Raw genomic sequence first — 12,549 nt, forward strand, 5'->3', positions numbered from 1 at the left:
TGTATTTGCTTTACAAATATGATATTTACATAAGTATCCATCTATCTATCCATCAATACGTCTTATGTTTTGATACATTCCAAAATTGCAGACATCAATACGTTTCACCCCTTAACACCTCAGCCTGGGTATCATTAAAAACTCCTAATTTTTAAAACCACCTCCAAGTATCTGGATTATATTAAAAAGTAGATTCTACAAAACAAATACTAGAGAGATGAAACTTACATTTTCTATTTTAAAAGTAGACTTTAAAAGCCAACATGAAGAAAGTGGGAATAATTGGTTCATTCAATATTTATCCAAATGTTTATCGACTGCCATCTTGGACAGTTAGGGGCTAGAAATACAAGATCCTGCCCTTAAGAAAATGCTGTTTAGGGCAGAGGTTTTTACTTTGGACCCAGGGGGAGGTCTGTGAAACTCCTGAAACTATGCTCTAAATTTTGCATGAGTGCATTTTTCTGGGGAGCATTGCATAGCTTTCAAGATCAAGTTGGACACACACACACACACACACACACACACACACACACTCCTGTCAAAAGAAATTAAAACCACTTGGCTTGTAGACAGACAGATATGTAAGCTGATAAATTATAATGCGGCATTCTATGGGCTAGAACAGAGAGATGAGAAAAATATTGTTGGAAGCCAGAAGATGAAACCACTCATTGTGGGAACAATTTGGCTTATATGTTCTGATATAGACCTTTCCTGATTAATAGGCAAAAAGCAAACCAAATAAAGGAAGTTTGTGGTTATTTTTCCTTTTGGGTCCATTCACATAATTTTTGTTGTATCCTGAATAATATTTACATACCCATATTGTAGATGTTGTTTTTAAGTCTTTAAGTTTTAGAATCAACCAAATTACACATACGGAAGATATAGTTATTATTCACTATGGTAATGTAAAAATGATAAATTACCAAAAAGTGGGCAGGAAGAGGCGAGGTGAAGAGGAACATAAGGGGAATCACTAATGTCCTCAACTTCATTCCAGGAAGTAAGTAGATACTCTCTAAAAGGGCTAAATCAAGGACTTCCCTGGTGGCGCAGTGGTTAAGAATCCACCTGCCAATGCAGGGGACATGGGTTTGAGCCCTGGTCCGGGAAAATCCCACATGCTGCAGAGCAACTAAGCCCATGCACTACAACTACTGAGCCCACATACCACAACTACTGAAGCCCGTGCACCTAGAGCCCGTGCTCCGCAACAAGAGAAGCTACCACAATGAGAAGTCCAAGCACCACAAGGAAGAGTAGCCCCGACTCACTGCAACTAGAGAAAGCCTGCGCGCAGGGATGAAGACCCAACGCGGGCATAAATAAACAAAAGCATTTAAAACAGTGAATAAAAGAGCTAAATCAAGATTCAAAGTTTTAACTACAATATTTAAAGACATAAATGAAACCTCGGAAGAAATAAAATTAACAAAAATCAGGAGTTGGAGAAGATAGGAAAGCTGATGCAAATGGCAATAAATTTCTCATTTTTATAGTAAGGAGTCAATATATTTTTTCTGAATTAAGAAACAGATATAAGGATATTTTTTACAAAGTAGAAGGTAAAGGCTTTGGAGGAATGGGACTAGGAGTTTGGAGATGAAAGAAAAGAAATGGCAATATTCCATTTTATATTCTTCTGCACTATTTGAATTTTTATCATTTGCATGCATTTTCTCTTATGAATTAAAAAATTTAAATTAAATTGCCTGTAAAAACTAGATTTCAATCATTTTTTAATATTTTAAAATTTTGAGAGAGAAGTCTGCAGTCCCTAAAGGCGACTTGAGGTGGCAACCCTGAGACCATTTGTATCCTACCTTACTTCATTAGTTACACCAAGTTCACTAACAAATTTTTTTAAATCTTTCTATTGTTAAAATATAGAAAACAACTTAAAAGAAATGAATTGTCATTGACTAACATCCTATAATCACTAACACCCTATAATCACCATCCCCCCCATGAAAGGAACCTTCTCAGATATTCCATAAGCCCCAAAACAATCCCAGTCCCCTCCCAAGAAAAAATAACCACTCCCCCACATTTATAGTAATCATGCACTTACATTTTCTTTGTAGTTTTATCACCCAAAGATGTATCCCTAAACACAACAGCTTAGCTTCATCTTTAAAAACAAAAACAAAAACTGAAACAAAGCCCCATCTGTATCTATATCTGTATCTATATCTATATATCTTTTTAGTCTCTTTTAATCTATAGGTTTTCCTATACCTTTTTCCTCGTTTGCAACTTATTTGTTGAAGACACCAGATTATTGTTCTAGAATTTCCCTTAGTCTGGGTTTTCCTCTGTTCTCTATATTTCCTGCAGATTGGCAGTTGGACTTAGGCTTAATCAGATTCAGATTTGAAGTTTGGGGAAAAGTAGTCAAAGATGGTGTTGTTCTCTTCACCAAGAGGCACAGAGTACCTGGTTTTCTCTCTTTTTGTGTTGTTAGCAGGCACTAATATTCTTTAACTTACATTAATTCTGACCTGAATGGGAAGGACTGTGGATTTTCTTATACCATACACATTTTTATATCTGAGGGAGGTTCTTCGAGAGTGTAAGTCCGAGATATGATTTCATATCACTCTACTTTCATTTTTGGGTTTTTTTTGATGTAATTTCAAACTTGTAGGAAAGTTGTCAGAAGAGTACAAAGAAATTTTTAAAACTCTTCACTCAAATTCCCCAAATGTTAATATTTTACCATACTTGCTTCATTGTTCTCTCTCTAAATAAATATGTATATACACATATTACTTTTTTTTGTGAATCATTTCATAGTCAGTTGCAGATGATGCCCTTTGATTTCTAAATAAATTAGTGTATATTTCCCCCCAAAGAAGGACATCCTCCTTCACAACCACAATACAAGTAATAAAATCAGGAAATTAACATTGATACTATTTCCTCTTTAAAAAAATTTTTATCGAAGTATAGTTGATTTACAATGTTGTGTTTAATTTCTGCTGTACAGCAAAGTGACTCAGTTATACATATATATATATTCTTTTTCATATTCTTTTCCATTACAGTTTATCACAGGATATTGAATATAGTTCCCTGTGCTATACAGTAGGATCTTGTTGTTTATCCATCCTATATATATAAAAAAATAGTTTGCATCTGCTAATCCCCAACTCCCAATCCTTCCCTCCCTCCCCCTCCCTCTCCCTTGGCAACCACAAACGTGTTCTCTATATCTATGAGTCTGTTTTTGTTTTGTAGCTAGGTTCATTTGTGTCGTATTTTAGACTCCACATATAAGTGTTATCACTTGCTGTTTGTCTTTCTCTATCTGACTGACTTTGCTTAGTATGATAATCTCTAGGTCCATCCATGTTGCTGCAAATGGCAATATTTCATTCTTTTTAATGGCAGAGTAATATTCCATTGTACCTATATACCACATCTTCTTTATCCATTCATCTGTCGATGGACACTTATGTTGCTTCCGTGTCTTGGCTATTGTGAATGGTGCTGCTATGAACATTGGGGTGCATGCATCTTTTTGAATTACACCTTTTTGAATATATTCTCTGGATATATGCCCAGGAGTGGTATTGCTGGATCATATGACAATTCTGTATTTTTAGTTTTTTGAGGAAACTCCATACTGTTCTCCATAGTGGCTGCCCCAATTTACATTCCCACCAGCAGTGTAAGAGGGTTCACTTTTCTCCATACACTCTCCAGCATTTATTTGAAGACCTTTTTTCTTTTGTAGTAGTAGCTTTTGTTTTTATTTGTATTTATGTATATTATTTATTTATTTATTTTGGCCGCATCGGGTCTTAGTTGCAGCATGCAGTCTCTTCGTTGCAGCGCTTGGGCTTCTCTCTCTCGTTGCAGCCCTCGGGCTTCTCTCTAGTTGTGGCATGCGGGTTTTCTCTCTAGTTGTGGTGTTCAGGGTCCAGCGCGTGTGGGCTCTGTAGTTGTGGTGCACGAGCTTTCTCATTGAGGTGCACGAGCTCCGTAGTTGTGGCACATGGGCATAGTTGCCCCGTGGCATGTAGGATCTTAGTTCCCCGACCAGGGATCAAACCCGCATCCCCTGCATTGGAAGGCAGATTCTTTACCACTGGACCACCAGGGAGGCCCCTATTTGAAGACTTTTTAATGATGGCCATTCTGACTGGTGTGAGGTGGTACCTCATTGTTGTTTGATACTATTTTCTAATCAATATACTCTATTCAGATCTTGACAATTATCCAAGTAAAGTCTGGGAGAGTAAAAGTCTGGAATAGTGTGTTCTGGAGTAGCTCCTCCAACTACCAACATACAGTTGTTGGATTTCCTCAGCACTCAGCCCTAAAGCCCCTTTCTTTCCTTATTCTACACACTCTCATCCTCCATTATTCAAGTAACATCTATACCTGGGCTCTTAAACTGAGAGTCACTTCATTAATGCGTTGTGAAATGAGTTTACTGGGTCATGTTTAGCAATTTTTAACAAATCAAATGGAATAGAAAACACCAGAGCACATGACATATGGAATAAGAATAATTAGGAAAAACTCCAAATGTCCATCAACAGGTGAAGACATAAATTGTGATCTGCCCATGCAATGGAATGGAATATTACGCAGCAATGAAAGAGAACAAACCGCTGATATACAGAATACCATAGAGCAGGGATCAGCAAACTTTTTCTGTCAGGCGCCAGGTAGAAAATATTTTAGGCTTTGCAGACCATTTGGGCCCTGTTGCAACTACTCAGCTCTGTGTAGCATGAACATAGCCATAGATAATACATAAGGAAGTGAATCATGACCAAGTCTCAATAAAACTTTATTTATAGGCACTGAATTTTGAATTTAATATAATTTTCACATCATGAAATATTCTTCTGATTTTTTAAAAGTTGTTTGAAAACATAAAGCCATTCTTAGCTCTTGAGCCTTTAAATAAACAAGGAGTGGGCCAGATTTGGCCCACAGCCTGTAGTTTGCTGATCCCTGTTACAGATGAATCTCAAAAACATTATGCTGAGTGAAAGAAGCCAAATACAAATTGACACAGATACTGTATGTATACTGTGTGATTCCATTTATATGAAATTCTATACCATGCAAACTCATCTATAATGACAGAAAGCCTAGGGCCAGGGGTCAAAGGGAATTGAGTGCATAGGGGTGCTAGGGAACTTTTGCAGGTGATAGAAATGTTCTGTATTTTAATTGTGGTGGAGGTTCAGAGGTATATACATTTGTCAAAACCCACTGAACTGTACAAGTAATATGAATGTATTTGATTGCAGGTAAAACATACTTCAATAAAGTTGATAAAACATATCAGAGTGAATCAACTGTAGTAAGGGTAATCATTGTTTCTGAAACTTCTCTTCCAGTTATGTATATATAGATACGTGCAGTGACTGAATTGAACTCATCCTCTTCCACCCCAAATTCCTCAACATTCCTCGTCCCAGTAAAGGCACCATCATCCACCCAGTAGTTCAAGCCAGGAACCCTGGTATCTCTCTCTCACACACACAAACTTTCTCTTCCCTAGCCACTTTCAATCACTGTTGCCACCTATACCTCCTAAATATCTTCTAAAGCTGTCTACAAACCGATCTCTGTTGCCACACCTTGAGTACTGCCATTATATAAGTGATCTCTGTAGCCACACAGAACCCAGAGTGTAACTCAGCCTATGGGGCCTTCCCAGGAGAGACCGTTATCCTATATCCTCTGCTGTAGCTCCTCTCTGAAGTACCCAGATAATAGTATCTCATGCACATCTCCACAGTTTTTCAGATGTTAAAAACCACCACCTTGGGACTTCCCTGGCAGTCCAGTGGTTAAGACACCATGCTCCCAATGCAGGGTGCACAGGTTCGTCCTTGGATGGGGAACTAAGATCCTGTATGCTGAGTGGCATGGCCAAAAACAAAAACCAAAAAACTCACCACCAAATGGAAGAAATTACTTGTTGATCATGAGCACATAGCCCCCAGACCTACTGATGCCTCAGGATAGATATAGATAATTTTAACCCCTGTGACACCTCCCTGCTACCTCACCATCAACGGATCAGAGGACTGTGCACAAGCTGATCACATACCCTGGGATGCCCCTCCTCACTTTGCCTTTAAAAAGCTTTGCTGAAACCCTGCAAGGAATTCAGGGGCGGGGCAGGGGGGTAGGGGGGAGGGCATGAGCCACCCATTCTCCTTGCATGGGCCTGCAATAAACTTTTCTTTGCTCCAAACTCTGATGTTGAGGTTTTTTGGCCTCACTGTGCGTCGGGCACCTGAACTTGCATTCGGTAACAAGAGTAGTCTGTTAAACAGAGAAACTGGATCCTCTGTTTATAAGCCTTCCGTTGCTCATAGAATAAAGCGTGCATCCTTCACATGGCCCACAAGTGTGGTATGACCCCTTTCTACCTCTTCGGTCTTGGTTGTCATTCTTTGGGAAATGTCTTATGTACATATAGGCACCTATAGGCCCCTATGTCTCTCTTTTAATGTACTTAGCATAACTGTAATTAATTAGTTATTTAATGTCTTCCCCCCAAAAGACTATATAAATGCCATTTCTGCAGAGATGGAGTCTGTCTTTAATGTTATTTTGTCCCCAGTGACTAGCAGGTAGCCTCTAAAAATTATCTGTGGAATGAATGAATGATGAATCTACATACTGGCATGATGTGCAGATTTTATTCTTAAACATTTCCATTATTTTCAATCTGGTTTTAATGGGTATCACATCTTAAAAAAACTCCACAGTCCAAGTGGAGATTTTACTTCCCAAGTCTAGCCAGGTCAGTGTCTAGGATGCAGTGGGGGTTCAATGAATGAATACTGAATGCAATGATTCAACAAATACTTTGAGAGTCCACTATACGCCAGGCAGTATTCTAGGAATCGGGGATACCATGATTAAGAGATTGTCTCTGCATTTGCAGATCTTACATTCTTTTGGAACGGGGTGATAAAAAATGGCTCTATAACATATTAATTTGTTGTAAGTATCATAAGCAAAATTAAGCAGGATAAAAGAATGGAGAGTAAATTATAAATGAATCCATGCCTCAGGACGTAAACTTGAAATCTTTGTTCTAAAACATTGAAAATATTTGTTCAGTGATAACTAGCTGGAAATAGAAGAAAATTAAGCAAAACCAACTTACTACCATCAACAATTTACTAATTTTCAAGACGTTGAGGAAGGCATTTCTGTTGATTTCTGTTACTTAAAGGACTTTTCTTTGATGTTTGAGTGCCTCTGGTAATTTTCACTCTACCATCATCTAATTATCCCTGGAGCAGGATTGGGCATGTTGTCTTGGAAAATCTGAAGCAGATATGTTAACATTGATACAACAATATGAAAAAAAATTTTGCTAACATTTTAAACTATGATTTAATTTATGTTTAAGACTTTCTTCTAGGGACTTCCCTGGTGGTCCAGTGGGAAGACTCTGTGCTCCCAATGCAGGGGGCCTGGGTTCGATCCCTGTCGGGAAACTAGATCCTGCATGCATGCTGCAACTAAGAGTTCGCATGCTGCAGCTAAAAAAAGATCCTGTATGCTGCAACTAAAGATCCCACATGGGCTTCCCTGGTGGCGCAGTGGTTGAGAGTCCGCCTGCCAATGCAGGGGACACGGGTTCGTGCCCCGGTCCGGGAGGATCCCACATGCCGTGGAGCGGCTGGGCCCGTGAGCCATGGCCGCTGAGCCTGCGCGTCCGGAGCCTGTGCTCCGCAACGGGATAGGCCGCAACAGTGAGAGGCCCGCGTACCACAAAAACAAACAAACAAACAAACAAACAAAAAAAGATCCCACATGCCGCAACGAAGATCCTGCAACTAAGACCCAGCACAGCCAAAATTTTAAAAATAAATAAATAAAATACTTTCTTCTAAGTAGGATTTTAGAGTATACTTAAATTTTAGGTGACGCTGTAAAAAGGTTAAATAGTATAAAAAGGTGATTTCATCTTTCATTTGTTTCAGATTTATTTATATTTTATGAAAGAATTCAGCCTTCCCTAAAACTGTGTACCCGAAAAGAATGAGCAAAGGCATTAACAGACGATATAAGAAAAGAAAAACATGTGCAGATGCTCAGTTAACATGAAAAAGCATCAACATTACTAGTGATTAAAAAAATGCAAAATTCAAGTGAGTTTTTTGCCTATTAAATTAACAATTTTTTTTTTTGCTTTTAATAATAACATCTACAGTTTATTAGAGTAGGAGAGAAGAAATACTCTCATGCATTACTGGTTGAATTTCAAATTGTTATAAACCTTTTATAGGTTTCAATTATATTCAACTGAATGCAATTTGGCATTCAGTAATAACAACCAAAAAAGCCTAAAATATACATATCTTTTGTCCGCAAAATTCTGCTCCCAGAAATTTAAACTAAAGACATCAAGTTAAAGACTTTACTATAAGAATGTCATATCAGATTGTTTATATTGGTGAAACATTTTAAACAATCTGTATATTCAATAATATAATAAAAATTGGTTAAGTTATGGTAAATTTGGTCAAAACACACCTTCACAAACAATGATGTAGATAACCTACTTATTGACATGGAAAGATGATATATAGTTAACTCAAAAAGATATCTAACTCAAAAAGATATCTAAGAAAATAGCATGTATAACATTAAATAGTACTTGTGCTAGTTATTAACTTGTAATCTCCTGGCTCCAAAACCGTTCTTTTTGCCTGCTCTGTAAAAATGGATCTGGGCCCTTTAAATGTTTCTCCTTTGCCAGCTGGCACAATGTTAAGTTTTATCAGTAGAGGGCGCGGGAGAGACATTGCAGGAGGAAAGGGGTTTGCTTCCAGTTTCTTGCTAGTGGGCTTCTCCCTTGCCCTGCGAAGCTTCCCCCGATGCAAGGAAAAACTTACTCCTCCTGTGTCTCCTCTACTCTCGACACTCTACTACAGTCCTACTTCACTCCTACCAGATGTGCGGGTTTTCCACTCATCAAGCAGTTCTGTAACATCAGCTGGGTGTCCTAAGTTTAACCCAATTCTGACACTATCTACGTGGAGAGAGTCTGATCTCATAGGTTAGGGTCTCACTCCCACAAGACTTCCTCCCACTTTACACGCCAATCACAAGTCCAGGTTGTTACCTGTGTTTCTGACCAACTGGATATAAATCAGAGGTTCCCACAGCCTCCTCACTGGGTTTGATTAATTTGCTAGAGTGGCTTACAGAAATCAGAGAAACAGGTTTCTCGCTAGATCACCAGTATATTATAAAAGGATATAACTCAGGAACAACCAGATGGAAGAGATGCACAGGGCAGGGTATGCGGGCAGGGGTTCGGAGCTTCCATGTCCTCTCTGGGGACCACTCTTCCCCAAATCTCCACACGTTCACCAACCTGGAAGCTCTCTGAACCCCATCATCTTGGGGTTTTATGGAAGCTTCTTTACAAAGGCGCAGTTGATTAAATCCTTGTCCACTGGTGATTGCTTCAATCTCCAGTCCCCAGCCTGCATCCCCAGATGTGGGTGTGGGACTAAAAGTTCCAACCCTCTAATGATGAGATCGGTTTCCCCTGGCAACAAGCCCACTCTTAGAAGCTTTCCAAAAGTCACCGCAATATCATAAGCTCAGGTGTGGTTGAAAGGGGCTTGTTATGAACAACAAGACACTCCTTTTATATCGAGGACTCAGAAGCTATTTCAGGCAGAGTACAAAACTGTAGACCAAATACTACAACAAAATGATGCTCCCATTGCTCTTATTACTCAGGAAATTCCAAGCATTTTAGGAACTCTGTACCAGAAACAGGACACAGACCAAATAAATATTTCTTATTATAAATCACTGTATTAAACCCTGGTACCCACTCTGGTGGTTTTGTAGCCGAGTACCTCCAATGAGTTCCCACAACAGTTTACCCTAGAGAGCAGATCTCCAGCAAATTCCACCGGCTGTCAGGGCATTAGAGCAACTGACTTCTTTGTCATTCGGTGAGACAGGGCTGTACCCTCCCAATAAGATCAGGATTTCAGCGCTAGAGGGTAGGGAGGGTTCTTCTTGGGCGTTTTATCTCAGTCCTAGTGGTAGTGGCTGGTCCTTATGTTTGCTATTTCTATACTCTTTAGGGTTCTCTTATTATTCAATCCCTCATCATTCCAATTCCCTGTTAATAATTCTTTATACAGTCGATAATCATTATTTGGTGATTCCATATTTGCAAATTCCCCTACTTGCTAAATTTTCTTTGGAACCCCGAAGTCAATACTCTTGATGCTTTTGCTGTCATTTGAAGACATTCACACACTCAGAGCAGCAAAAAATTTGAATCACCCAGCTTGCACTTTCCCAGCTACAGTCAAACAAGGTGATGCTTGGCCTTTTTGTTGTGTCTCTCATACTGCAAGCAAGTGTCCTTTTCACAGTCTATTCCCACATTTTTTGAGCTTTCTGTCAGGACTTTCACTGTTTTAAATGGCCCTCGAGTTTAGTTCTGCAGTGCTCATAGTAACTTTATAGAATGTACCTACTTCAAGTAATAAGAATCGACTGTATTAAACTTTCCCTGTTCTAATTACAATGTGATTTCTCCCTCCTGATTGGATCGTACAGAGTACTAAAATCATCTCTAAACCATTACTCCACTAATTAGTTATTTCTTCCACATGTTAGTAGAGTCACACATTTCTATAGTAATTGAAGTTTCAGAGGTTCAAAAAAGCATAACTGGAGAAGAAAACTCTCTGAAATTAATTCCACCTTTTATGTGGGAATTCTTAATCATTTGCATATTTGAATATGCAAGATCTTTAAAGCTACCTCTAATGTTGGGTTTTTCATAATTTCAGATTTTCTATTTTATCTCTTCTTTATGTATTTTAGAACTTAAAAAGGTATTTCTTTTCCCAAAACTTAACAATGAAAAAATTAATGAAATAAATTTAATTGGCTGCTCTATTATCCCACACCAATGTGGGCAGAATAGTTTCTTAAAATAAAGCTAGTGAAAACAGAGTTCCTGAACACTCTACTTTGAATATTTCTTCCAAATGGCACATTTTCAAAGCACCAAGTCAGAGGTGGAATCTCTGATGGCCGCCATCCCTCTTAAGAAATCTGTTATCACATTTTCGTACTCTATTGGGGGCAGGATAGAAGGATGGGGAAGTGTTCCAAACTTCTAACCAAGAGCAAAGGACGGGTACAATTCTCACCTTAGTACTTTGTTTTAGTTCCAATGTTAAGATGGTCTGAAAATGACCATATGGAACCAAGCACCTTTCACATAATTGGTGCCAATGTCAAGGGCATAAGAGTTGCCTGGGTCATAGAGACAGAATTCTTAGGGATGGTTTTTCCACAGCAGAGCTGAAATGCAATGATATCATGAAGGAATTGTTTAATATCATTTCTGTTAACAGGAAAAATTAAGGCTCTGGTGGGAACCAGGCTTGTATCTTCTTTCTAACAACCTCCCCTCCTGACCTTTTCCAGCTGAGTACCCTTTCTTTCTCTCCCGTGAACATTCATATAGGGAGTCAGCAGTGGTGGTGCCTCCTACCCCCACCTCCATCATTTCAATCCTACCCACTGGAACTCATCCAAATAAAAATAATTTTTGAAAAAGAAAATCATATTTACATTTGCATAAAGCATAGCTCTTTTTATTCATCTGTAGCCACACTAAACAAAAACCTTGTGTTTACTGGGCACGCCCAGCTTCAAATCAAAGTACCCTCTTCCATTCAGGTCAAAGCTGGAGAAATTCCACTAAGAGTGAAGGGTTCTGGAATGAAGGGGTGGGTGGGTGAGAAAATCTTGAAAGAAGGAGAATTAGATAAGGGTTTTTATTGCCAACCTCACTTCAGGTGACAAGGAGGAAGACAGTTGCTTCAGTTTCTGGCTCTGTACTCACACCCTCAGGGACAATTGATATCTCAGAGGTGATATTGATGGGGCTGGAGGAACTTCCATGACCTTTTCTGAAGGTCATGACTGTTTTGGAAGCTGATTGCTTCCTCTGTTCATTGGAAAACAGACCTGTTGGTCTTGGAGCCTGTTAAGAGTAGTAGCCTTTTGTTTGTCAGTAGAAGTTTCCAGATTAGCAAGAGAAGGTAGAAGATTTTAGACACTGCAGCCCACTTGGTGGTTCTTATTAAGCCCCCATTCATTTAAATAAAATGAAATAATAATGGTTACAATTAAGCTTCATTGTAATCATCTTAATGTATGTTTAATGTGATCCTTAGTTGTTAATTGAAGCTCAGTTCCCACATCAGTACTTTATTCCCTGCTGAAAAAGCTCTTAACAAAACACCTCTTTTCCATTTTAACACAGCACTATGTTCTCTGGTTATCCCCCAGTGTTCAGAGATATTTATGTCCCATAAATGTGTTGTCTCATTATTACCAGAGGGCTCTCAATTACAACTTGCACAGATGATGAAGCATCAATGTAATGACTTAATCTTAGAGCATCTCTTCCCTTTGAAGGCCAAGCAGGTTCTTTAGCATCTTTACTGAATGAGATTGTCTTTAGGTACTGCATTTTTTGCTGCTTTT

Source organism: Orcinus orca, chromosome 16 (assembly GCF_937001465.1).
Source record: "Orcinus orca chromosome 16, mOrcOrc1.1, whole genome shotgun sequence".
Lineage (NCBI taxonomy): Eukaryota > Metazoa > Chordata > Mammalia > Artiodactyla > Delphinidae > Orcinus > Orcinus orca.